This window comes from Aplidium turbinatum, chromosome 1 (genome assembly GCF_918807975.1).
Source record: "Aplidium turbinatum chromosome 1, kaAplTurb1.1, whole genome shotgun sequence".
NCBI lineage: Eukaryota > Metazoa > Chordata > Ascidiacea > Aplousobranchia > Polyclinidae > Aplidium > Aplidium turbinatum.
The window spans coordinates 16,146,018-16,158,709 of record NC_137472.1 but is presented as its reverse complement, the minus strand read 5'-3'; positions in this window follow the sequence as shown (position 1 = coordinate 16,158,709).

The following is a 12,692-nucleotide window of genomic DNA, read 5'->3' as shown; positions in this document are numbered from 1 at the left end:
AGGTACTTTGTGCCCCTGCCCAGAAAAACATCGTCTCAAAAAGCCCAGATATGAAAGGGTTAATTTACTTTTTAGAAGGTCAAGAATAGGATTTATACTGAAATAAAAGACTGGAAACCTTATTATTTACCGTACCCTTCTCTGAGAAGATAGTTTCGCATCCCGCACTTCTAGAAATTCCTGATCCCACTATACCCGATTGCTATTGTTCTCGCCATTAACTCACAACACGTTAAAAAATTGTGAATCGTTGGATGTTGGTCGTCATCTTGTCCATGCTTATCAATCAACAATTGAGGCAACATCTCTCAACTGCAGCAACTAGTGCACTGTATCAGTGTTGGGATCTATTAGGTCCACATGTCCTGTAGGTCGGAAAATTCAACAGTGATGTATATGGTCGTCATGGCAACAAGTTACGTATTTTTAGTTTTCCCTTGTTCCCAGAGTTTCGTCATCGTTTTCCGTTTCATTTGTTTCTAGTAAACGCACGCAAAGCAAAAATATTTCGGCGTATAGAAGACAACCTTTTTAATCAAAAAACATTCCTCCTCGCGATGTTCCACGAAGATAAAAAAAATTGAGATTTTTCATTTCACTGATGTGCGCTTTTTTGTTTATTTTTTTAACACTGAATTTCTGCTTCTTTTCAATCCTTTGCATTCAAAATTGTCAAGTAAATAGTAAAAACAAGTTTGGACTTTACGTTATCAAACTAACCATAATCTTACCGTGCAATAACAAAAAATGTGACTAAAAATCATCTTTTTTGCGTCGGTTCGACATTCAATGACGTCAAATGCTCATAAAAAAGACAAGCAATCAAGTGTTTTTTTGCGTTCCTTCTGCTTTAACAATTATCGGCACTTGTATATTGATAAAGTGACTTCACTTTCACAATCAATGTGCAAGGCCTCGCGACGGGCTGCTTTGTATCTTGAACGAATGTGCTGTTTTTATTGTGGAATTCTTGAGCGATATGTTATTATCGGTTACTGTCCTGTAGTGACCTCTGATTGCGAAATCTTTATTATCTGACGTATTGCCAGAACATTTATCCTACGTGCAAATCTGGAAGCTTCTTTAACTTGCTTGTTTTACTTGCTTGCCACTTGACAGAACAATGAGTTCTTATGATGTAACATTACGTAACCTTCTCGAAGTTACTAGACCAAACAATCTGCTATAAATAGTGGTGTAATTTGCGTAATTATTATGAGAGATGATTATTATTGAGTAGTGGTAGTTGGCAATAGACTGAAAGATAATTGTTGATCGAGAGTTGAAGTTATTGAATACGAGTAAACCAAAGCTGATGCTAATATAATTTCTGATTGAAATTAGTATTGTATGAGAAGCTGTGAGTGGATTACGTTAAACTCGATTAATAGTTGTAAGCGTTGGAATCTACTGCTGTTCACTGTTACTATTACTTTGATTAGTTGCTGGAAGTGGTGAACCATTCGTCGGAGTCCTTCAAGAATTTTCACTATCATTTCACTAGTAGAACTATCCGACCATTTAATTGACTGCTTTTCGGTGATATCCCATTAAACTACGTCATTAATCCTTTCCAAGTCTCTTATCTGGTAAGAGATAGAAAGAAACCGTGACATTCTGGGGGCTCGTCCGGGAATACTGAAAGAATAATAAATCCATAACAAGCTGTCAAAATGACGGATACTGTCAAAAATGAAATGATCGAAAACTTACGGAGCATGGCTGAACGAATGGGGCTGAGTGGCAATGAAAAGTCTCAGTTTATGATGGAAGAGTATCACAAGACAAAAAAAAATCTCAGCGAGAAGCTGACGAAAGAAAAGAAAGAAGAGCTGATCGTGAAATAAGGAAAGCAGAACTTGAAGCTGAAAAGAAACGAGCACAATGCGAAGCAGAAGCTGAAGAGAAACGAGCACAACAAGAAGCTGAAGAAAAACGGGCACAACTTGAAGCTGAAAAGAAACAAGCACATGAGAAGCTGAAGAGAAACCGGTACAACTTGAAGCTGAAGAGAAACCGGCACAACTTGAAGCTGAAGAAAAACGAGCACAATGCGAAGCAGAAGCTGAAGAGAAACGAGCACAACGCGAACCAGAAGCTGAAGAGAAACGGGCACAAAGCAAAGCAGAAGAAAGAAGAGCGCAATATGAATTGGAAAAGTTAAGACTTGATTTAGAAATACAAAAACTGGACATTGGTGAGCGATCTAATTCTACTAATGATAAAGTTCGAGATGTTATTGTGGCGCAAGTTAGACGTCCAGATTTTCCATCATTTGTTGAGGAAAAATATGAGTTAGATAGTTATTTGCTAAGATTTGAAAAATATGCTGCAATAGCCAAACTGGAGAAGTCGACGTGGGCTACCCAGTTAAGCATGTTGTTATCGGGACAAGCTCTTGATGTATATTCAAGACTTTCACAAGAAGAGACCATAGACTACGACAAATTGAAGTTAGCTCTGTTAAAGCGATACAATTTTACCGAGCATGGATACCGTCAAAGATTCCGTGAGGCAAAGCCTGAACGACACGAAAGCCCAGGTCAATTTATTGAACGTTTAAGAAACCTTTTGTTAAATTGGCTTGAACTTTCGGGGGCTGAACAATCATTGGACGGGTTGGCAAACCTTATAGTTAAGGAGCAATTTACAGAATCATGTTCAAAAGATCTTTCTGTTTATTTAATGGAGAGAAGTCCAAAGACTCTAGAAAACTTAGCCAGTGTGGCGGAACAATACTTGGTTGCTCATGGCAAGAAATTGGCGCATAAAGAACCATTTCGACGTAATATCGACAAAGGTCATACCAGTAGTTTTCACAAGATCCTTTCTACCAGCGAAGTACGTTGCTTTAAATGTAATGGGATAGGTCATAAGGCTATTGATTGTCGAATTAAACCCAGGGATGGACGAAAGTGGTGCAACTTCTGCAGTAGATATGGACATAAAAGGAAGGAATGCAGAGACAAGTCGCGTTCACAAACTACACATCAGCCGTTGAGGAACGTGACCAGTAGGGTGGCTCATTTTCCTTGATGTTCTTTAAAATTTTTGTCAGTTTGGAATAATGTTCCATTTTGCTCACTGATATTTGCAAACCAAAAATTTTTGTTGGGTTTTGACCTTTGACCCTGGTTCACCCAAGGAAAAATTCTGAATTTTTCTGAAAAATTTGTAAATTTCGAAGTGGTTTAATAGTATCTGAAGAGGAGATTTCTCAAAATTTTACCACGTGATTTTGACGTCACTTCCTCTGTTAACTTCCACGTGGAACATCTTCACCCTACTCCAAGTCTGAGAGTCACTAATAGTGCATGCTTTTAGTGTCATTTTAGTTGATTTTACAGCCTTTTCGCAGTCAGTGAATCTATAACAAATAGACCAACAAAAATTTTTGGCACAAAAGATGAGAGTCATTTTAGAGTATTTCAGGGCCCCTGATTCCGAAAATGCACTTAGTTTTTTCGAATTGGCTCTAGTTTTCGAGATATTCGACAATGAACATATTTTTGAAATCGTTACTCAAAAGCGTTCAAATAGCAAATTACTTATTTTCAGCCCTGTTTACCATTATGATGTCATCATTGCACTTGTCTAGTTCAATTGGTTCGTATTGCACGAAAGTTCAAAATGCAAGCAAAGGTTGAAATGAACTGTGTTTAATGTAAGTGAGACATAAATATTCAAGGAAAACAGTTGTGAATCAGTAGGCCTACATCACAAGAAAAATATCCAGAAAGCCATGTGTTTATGAACGCAGCTTTATATTGAAAAGGTAGGCCTACTGAAATGGATACTGTACAAATGAAATTTTATTCCTAAGCCTTTGCTAAGGCCAAGTCTTTGCTGCAAGAAGTTTTTTTTCTGGTCTATAGGCTAAATAAATGACATATAGGCTAATAAAATACGCCTTTGACAAGTAGGATGCTGTACAAACAACCCAGATATATTTTGCTGTATGAGGCAACGCATTCTGCGATAGATACAGCGCTATATAAAAACAAGCATTATTATTACTTTGACATGAAGCTGGGTGATCAAGATAAGTCCTGGGTTCCTCCTAAAGTATGCAAACATTGCACTCAAACCCGTTTCTGGGCTCAAGGCTAAGAAGTTCAGAGTGCCATGGCCTAAAGAGAGCCGTGGAATCACCATGAAAATTGATACTTCTGTACGGTGAGCATGTTCGAAGGAAATTGGAACATTATGTTTACATGGAATGTGCAAGGCAGTCATTGCGTGGACGTTGCTACTTCTGTTTTTTGTTTGCCCTCTCTTGTTTCAAGCGGTGATTTGCTTGAAACAATTGGAAAACGGGCATGACTGAGAGTAACCTCAATACCTTCAGTAATGTTTTGGAGCAAGGTCAAGCTTTTTTTTCAAAACCGTTTCTACGACCTACTGTAGTAGTTAAAGATTAAGTTATCAAAAGTGATAGCTGGAATCTTGGCTAACTCAAAAACTAGAGTCAATTCGAGAAAACTTAGTGCATTTTCAGAATCAGGGGCCTCGAAATACCTTAAAATGACTCTCACATGTCCTGCCTTTATAAAAAAAAATTTTTGTTGGCCTGTGAAAATCGATAAACATCGTCAAATGATTCAAGAAACTGAAAGCAGTAGATATTTACTACAGTGAACGGTGCACAAAGAAAAGCATGTCTGAAATGTGGTAGAATTCAACATTTTGAAAGTAATACACGTGCCAGTGTTCATGGAGTTGCTAATTAAACCACTTTGCTTGCTACAAGTTTGTGTTACTGCCTCTTATTGTGTCCATTAAGATGCTAGAGTGCATTAGAAGATAGCGAGTGAGCAGTTTCAGGGATAAGCGAAAATTTGATATTTTGAAAAAATTCAAACCAGGTGAACCAGGGTCAAACGTTAATATTTTTTTGTGAAATTTGGTATAGGAGATACATTTACCAAAAGGAACAATATTACAAACTGACGAAAAATTCAAAAGAAAAAAAAAATTTTTTCGAGATTTTGCGCCAGCCTAGTGACCAGTACTGTAGCTCACGGAGTGGGATGTGCTATGCAAATTCGAACGCTATTCCCAGAAGAGGAGATGCCAGATGAGAGTGGTGGTTGGTCAGAAAAGAAGAAAATGGAGGATATATGTGAAGAAAAACAAATTGACACTAATTTTCCCATAGTGGTTGGGAAAGTGGGAAATGAGGAGGTAAAGGTTTTACGGGACACTGGATGTACTGGTATAATTATTAAAAGAAACTTAGTCAGTGAAGACCAGTTGGCTGGTAAAATGGGTCGAACCAAGGCAATTGATCACACTTTAATTCAAGGACCTCTAGCGAGAGTGCATATGGATACTCCTTACCTTACCGGAATTGTGGAAGCCTTGTGTTTGGAAAGGCCTTTGTTTGATCTAGTGATTGGTACTGTGGATGAAGCAAGGGCACCTGGTGAACCTGATCTGGAGTGGGGTCGCTTTCACGAGGGCACAGGCAAGGAAGAGTGAAGATAATGTAAAGCCTCTAAAGGTAGCTGAGGTACAGTCTAAATTAACCGCTACGAGGAATAAATTGGCTGAGATTCAAGAAAACGACCAGACTCTGAAAAAATTTGTTTATATGAAAGACCCAATTAAAAGAGGAAATTTTGAAGTTCACCACGAAAAGTGTAGAAAAATCCTTTGTCAAAAACGTAAAAGATTTGATACTGGAAAAGTATGGAGCCAAATTGTAGTGCCAAAGGAATTGAGAAAACAAGTGATGGAGATTGCTCATGACTCCATCTTTGGAGGACATATGGGTGTAAAGAAAACGGAAGATCGAATCAATACCAATTTCTTTTGGTCAGGGGTGCATAGTGACGTTGTTAGCTTCTGTAGATCTTGTGATATGTGCCAGAAAACAGTTTCGAAGGGGAGTGTTGGAAGAGATCCTTAAGGGAAGATGCCGATAATTGACCTACCTTTTAAACGAGTTTCAATCGATTTGATAGGACCGATTGCTCCCGTTAGTGATGACGGTCATCGTTACATTCTGACCCTAGTCGACTACGCTACAAGGTATCCAGAAGCTGTACCATTGAAAAGGATAGATACTGAAACTGTAGCTGAGGCTTTGATTGATATTTACAGTAGGCTGGGTATACCTGAGGACTGAGGAGGTCTTGAGCGACTTAGGGACAAAATTTGTTTCTGATTGCATGAAAGAGGTATCCCATTTACTTTCCATTAAGTCGCTCAGGACTAGGCTGCTCCATACCATCCCATGTGTAATGGATTGGTGGAACGTTTTAATGGAACACTAAAGAAGATGTTAAGGAGGCTTTGCAGCGAACAGCCTAGACAGTGGCACCGATTCGTTAATCCCTTGTTGTTCGCATATAGAGAGGTACCCCAAGAATCAACTGGATTCTCCCTTTTTGAACTATTGTATGGGAGGACCATTAGAGTGCCAATGAAGATTCTAAAGGAATTCTGGACCAATGAATCCGATTCTTCGGAAGTAAAAACTAGCTATCAATATGTTTTGGAACTTAAGGAACGCCTAGAAGAAACTATGAAGATTGCCAACAAGGAGCTAGAGAAAAGTCAAATAAAAAATAAAAAATAGTTTACCAGAAAATGACAAAGAAAAACTTGAAGGAAGGGGATAAGGTGCTGATTTTGCTGCCAAGTGACAACAACAAATTGTTGATGCAGTGGAAAGGCCCTTACCAGATTAAAAAGAAGGTCGGAGAAAATGACTTTCTCGTTTCTGTTCGTAACAAGCTAAAAACGTATCATGCTAATCTTTTGAAGTTGTACTTTGATCGAGATGAAGATGTCAGAAGCAAGAAGCAAATGTTCCGAGATTCTTTACAAGCGTCAGAGCCCATTGTGACATTAACAGGATTAATACTACCATACCCTATAAACTTTGATTAACTTGAATGCCTGCATAAAATAATGAAAGCTTTGCCTTGGAATGAAATAATGTTGAACAAAAATAATTGAACACCTGACCCTCAAAACGCTTTACACTGTTTTTTTTTTACAAATTACAATCACAATTTTTTTTTTAACTTGCTTGATAGAACAAGTAGTGTTGCCAGATAAAACATAAAAAATGGTGAAAAACAATATTGTTCCCAGATGACCAAATCTGAATGAAAATTAATAATATCTACAGTTTTGGTTTTATCCTCAGATTTTATCTGCGCGGTACCGTGCGGCAAAGTTCAAACAGTGAAAATTCCGTGCGGTACGGTGGTACTACCGCGTCATGACCATACTCCATTGCCAGTATTTTTTTATTAGAAATTGTTAACACATTTGGTTTTCATTCCGAGCAAAGGTTTAGCTAAGAAATGATAGACCTGTGTTTGCGGTTACTTACACTTGTGTTGTTTTCTAAACTGGTGAGAAAGTCTATTAAAATGAACCACATTTCCATATCAGTGCAATGAAAATATACACAATCCAATAGTTCTGTTTGTCGATAGAGGGCCCAAAAATATTCTAGCCCCGGGGCCCACAAGGGGTTAACACTGCACTGTGAGAACCTGATACTTTGCACCGGCAGCACTGGTGGTAGTTGCGGCCATGAGTCAAGGTCGGTTGTTTTTATTTTAAACACCTTCTGTGGTCAGGAAGGGTGTTTAAAGTTTGCCACTTACCTTGGCAAGCACACTCCATCTGTGCTGTAATATCCAAATGATCCGAATGTGGTTTGGGAGGACTCCTCACAATAATATGGAACAACTAAAGACTTGTTGAATATCTTGCAAAAGCTTGCAATGGACAGAGAAGTGACTTCTGGAATAGTTTGTCTTTCACCAGGAAGCTTGTTTGCAGTTTCAATCAAATTCTTTATTTGCTTTGCACTGACGGACTGTGGTATGTAAGGTTGATCTATGATAATTTCAGTTGCCAAGTTGTATGAGATTGATGGGAACGTTGGAATGACAGCAAGAAGTATTGACAAGACCCATAAACATGCAATTATGGAACTGAGACGCCTCCAACTCATGAACTTTGCTTTGAAAGGTTTCCAAACTACATACAATCGATAGGATGACATCACAATCAACATGCAAACCGACATCTGACTTGAAACTACAGCAAGGACACCAACGAACACACATTGATTGCTGAGTAACCAATTTCGTTTCTGCTCACAATATCTTCCAGAAAATTCAAGTGACTTTGAGGCAATGAATAAAAGATAGAACCCCATCAGAAAATCTGACACTGCTAAGTTTAGGAGCATGATGTTAAAACAGAGCCCAGTTGTACTTGAAGAAGCATTTGCGTTTCGATTGGCTTCACCAATGTCCACAGACGTTTTGATGATTACAATCAAATTTCCCACCACCGATAATATCATTATGATCCACAAAGCAACATAAAAGAATGTGTTTCCAATAAGCTCGGTTTGTGATGAAATACTTGATTTGGTGACAAGACATTCGTCCGTATAATCGTCACAATCAAAAACTCCATCGAACACTTTATGAGTTGGAAGAAATCTTTCGTCGTCGTCGCAATAAAAATGTGTCCGTGATGAACAATTCAACTCATCAGCAATATTGTCGCAGTACTTCACTAAATTGCATCTGTAAGCATAAGGTGGCAAGTAGAAAGTATGTTTTGAATTTAATTTTATCTTAATTTATATAAGTTATATAATACGATAGTACAGAGTTGAAAGCAGTGACGTAGCCAGAAAGAAAATTTTAGAAGTGCAAAAATAACTTTCAAAGGAAAAATATTTTAATGTCTAAAATAAAGAGTTTGTTTAAAAACAACTCCTCAAATGCAGCCAAACATTGTTTATCGTTTTTGAGTTACAAACAACATCGCAGTTTGTTCTTCAAGTGTTACAAAACAGCTAATTAAGCCTATCTTAGGTATTCTTAAGATCTCTTGCCATGGAAAGCAGATCACATTTATATGCATAAACACACTCTAATGAAAAACACCAAACAAGTGCAAAGCAGACAGCGCTTTTACAATAAAATAACGATTATTATTTTGTGGTTCTTGGAAAACTGTTATTCCACTAGTGAGTAAATAATACAAATGACTCTTTGCGACGAAATAACGCAACAGTCTGTAAATAAAACTGGTGAAACTTTGCAAGAGTTCCCCTGAGGTTCAAACAAGACTTTCAGCTTCAAGACGAATATTTTTTGGTGGAAGCCAAGTTTTTTATACAATGCCATTAAAACGTTATAATAATTTTTTAAAAACATATTTGTTTGGGCTTGTAGCGGACGCAGAGTGTTGTCCGGTCCGCTCATACATATCTGTTAATATAACAGAAGCATCCCAAGCACTGTGGTTGTGGGGATGATCTGAGTACAAAGCCTGTAATCCTTCATATAACGGTTTATTGTAATTTCAAGCGGATAGGTGGAATGCAGCACAGCTTCAACTAAAAACAACAGAACCAACAGAAAATATCATCACCGTCAAAATATTGTCAGAGAAAAATTAAGTGTAGACCTGTCCATACCAACAACGAAATTAAACCACAAATTGTCTTCAACTGAAGACAGAGCAGAGCTGAAAAATAACGGTAGGCTACTTGTAACAAAAGCCATACTGATACTACACGATGGCTGCATCAGCTTGAGAGAACTATATCTTGACTACGGGCGAATTGCTTAGAGCAGTGCTTTTTAACCCGTGCGATGTTACGCAATTGTGCGGATAAAAAAATTGTAATGCGGATGACAAGCATGGTGCAGATGAGAATTCTGCCTGATTTTTACTTCTTGTTATGTAGGCTACAATAACACTAAGAATGTATTGTTAGCGATGGCAGTGTGTCTTTGATGCCTGTGCTCAAGCTCTCACCCCAAGAGCCAAACCGCAGCGCTGCTTGTTTTAACCGCTAACGGTTTCCTTGTGCGCAAAGTCGTGCGCTAAATCAAGCCCTGCCCATAGGGGCGGTAGTGATATATTCGGTATGCTTTTATCTCAACACCGCTATACGAAAACGTGGAATTGACAGTGATGTACGCGCATACAAAAAATGTTGACGCTGTCAGCGTTAACGCAAACGTTCAAAAAACCATACCCCGTATGCGTCAACGCAACTTGTAAAAACAGTTGACGGCGTCAGCGTTAGCGCATACACTAGCGTAAGTTAATTTTGTTTGCTAGATGCCAAACATTCACACGGTATAAACCACTTGAAACAAACAAGTTTTATTTTGAATTTCCACGAAGAAACACATGCATCTGAAAGTGGTCATCTGACATTTTGCTGTGTTTTGGTTGCAATATGTCTTTGCCCATTGGAAACATTCTTTCAACTGCAGCGCTGAAAGGTATTGGCGTGTTGTAGCGAAAAAAATACATTAAAAAGTATGCGTTGACGCTATGCGCTAAAAAACCGCAAAAACTTTACGGCGTAGCCTCAAGCGCAAATTATCCAAAAAAATGTGGCCGCAAGCGTTAGCGTAAACAAAAAGTCTACGCCGCATGTATGCAGCGTAGAATTTGCGGCATATAAGTACATCTCTGGGAATTGATATATTCAAAGCTGGAATATCCACAATCTCATCCTTCAAGCAAAAAATTCAATGTTGAAAAAATATTCTGGATTTTAACAACCTGAAAAGTTTGAGGATGGTCCAGACGTTTTTGTCTAAATAAATAAAACATACTCTGGAGCAGCCTATTTAGTCATTATCAATACAGCAAGCTCTCAGAATTTGTGGCCTACATTCTGCTTGATAGTTTCAGTTCACCTGTCTGGAATCGTTCGCTTATTTCTGTCATGGAAGCAGAAAAATTACATGAATTGAAACTTCACCTAAAAGCCTTCTATTTCACTCGCCATTATAAGTAATTCTCTCATGAATTTCGTTTTCCACTTGTTATTGACTTACTTATTGACTACAAGTTTGCGAATCTGTCAGGATCAAGGCCTCGAAAAAGCTTTTTCAGTTCGAAGATAAGGATGCAAACAATCAACCTGTGAACTTCAAACCTTACAGCCAGTAAAATTAGCGAGTTTATCATGTTATGCGCATCAACCTTGATATTTTTGATGTTCATTAATATTGATGTCATCTTTGCCATCAAACCAGTCAATGTTCTGCCAGAACATTGTCATTACAAAATATTTTCCAAAATTCAATTCATATTCTAACTTTGTTAAAAACTATGCTACATTTAACCCACTTACCCTGCCCATTGTCAAAAGCTTCTCTAACTATTCTAAGTTTGTGTTGCTCCTGCGGGTTTCTTATGTTTCCTTGCATCTTTTGAGTCGCTGCGGTTTTGCCATAAGAATTTGTGTCGTTTATTAGGAATTTGAAACGCTTTCAGCAATTGTGCGTTCTCTTGCAGTCGGCGGTTTGATACTCATATAATACGTAGTTTTACGTCCTATTTAGTTTTACGTCCGATTAAGTTCATCACGTTCCGTTAGCTAGGCATCTTTTGGTTGCAATGTTTTTGAGTTAATGCGCCCTGATGATTTCAAGATTTTGCAATAAACTCATACTTGTAGAAATCAAGATATCATTCTCGGATCACCCCACCACTGATGTGCTCGGGATGTTGCTGCAATAATTACAGCTATTTATGAGCGGATGCTCTAAAGTAGACTATTCGACGTCCGCTACATAAATTGGTGACCCCGACGTGATGGCTGCTGCTTCGAACTGTTGGATCGTCGTCGTCGTCGTCTGAGCTTCTGGGGCCGAGGGTCTATCCTTTTACCACCCCAGATTCACGATGTTCCCGGACTACACTGGAAGGCTGCTAGAGAGCAGCCAGTCTTTAGTTTCATCATCCATGACGCGCAGACCTTCCACTCCGTTAGGTGGCTTGAAGATGGTACAGTCATTGATGATGTGGTCTGCGGTCTGTTCCTCGGCACCACATTCACAGGAGGAGGAAGAAGCCATTCCCCATTGGTGCATGGTTGAGCGGAAAAGGCCGACGCCCGTACGGAGACGGTTGAGGCGCACCCACGCCTGTCTCTGTAGTGTCAGGCCGATTGGGCGTGTGTCGGCGTCGGGGATGAATGAATGGAGTCTGGTGGTGCTTGACCTCCATTCAGAATTCCATTTATGGTCCGCCCAAGTAGCCGCAGAGATGTCTTGTTCATCAGCTTCGTTGATCAGAAGCCGAGCGGCTGGCACGAATGGGTGTCTTGATTTCAGTCGGCGGGGGTGCCCGTTTGGGAAGGCAGAGATCTTGTGGTGGAGAAGATGATTAGGCTCCAGTGCCCGTCGACTGAGGGACAGAGTGGCTTCTTCGCGACGAAGCTCAGCAGGTTGGATGCCAGCGAGAATGGGGAGATTGTCCAATGGTGTGGGACGCAGGCATCCGGTCACTGTGCGCAGGGCGCTGTTTATGGCAGTGTCGATGTTGTGGCGGTGAGCACTGCGGCACCAGACAGGTGCACAGTACTCTGCTGAAGAGTAGACAAGGGCTAAGGCTGCTATTCGCAAAGTGTCAGCCCTCGCCCCCCAGCTAGAGCCTGCCAGGCGCTTCAGTAATGCAGCGCGAGATGTCAGTTTCTTGCGCAGTGACACCAAATGGTGGCGGTATGTGAGCGATCTGTCTAGTGTCACCCCAAGGTACCTTGGCTCGGGACAGAAGGACAGAGGTTTTCCGTTGTTGTGGACATGTAGCTCACGATCAGCTTCCCGATTGTGTAGGTGGAAAGCTGCCGCCACAGTTTTGGTTTCGCTGAGTTTCAGTCTTTTCAACTG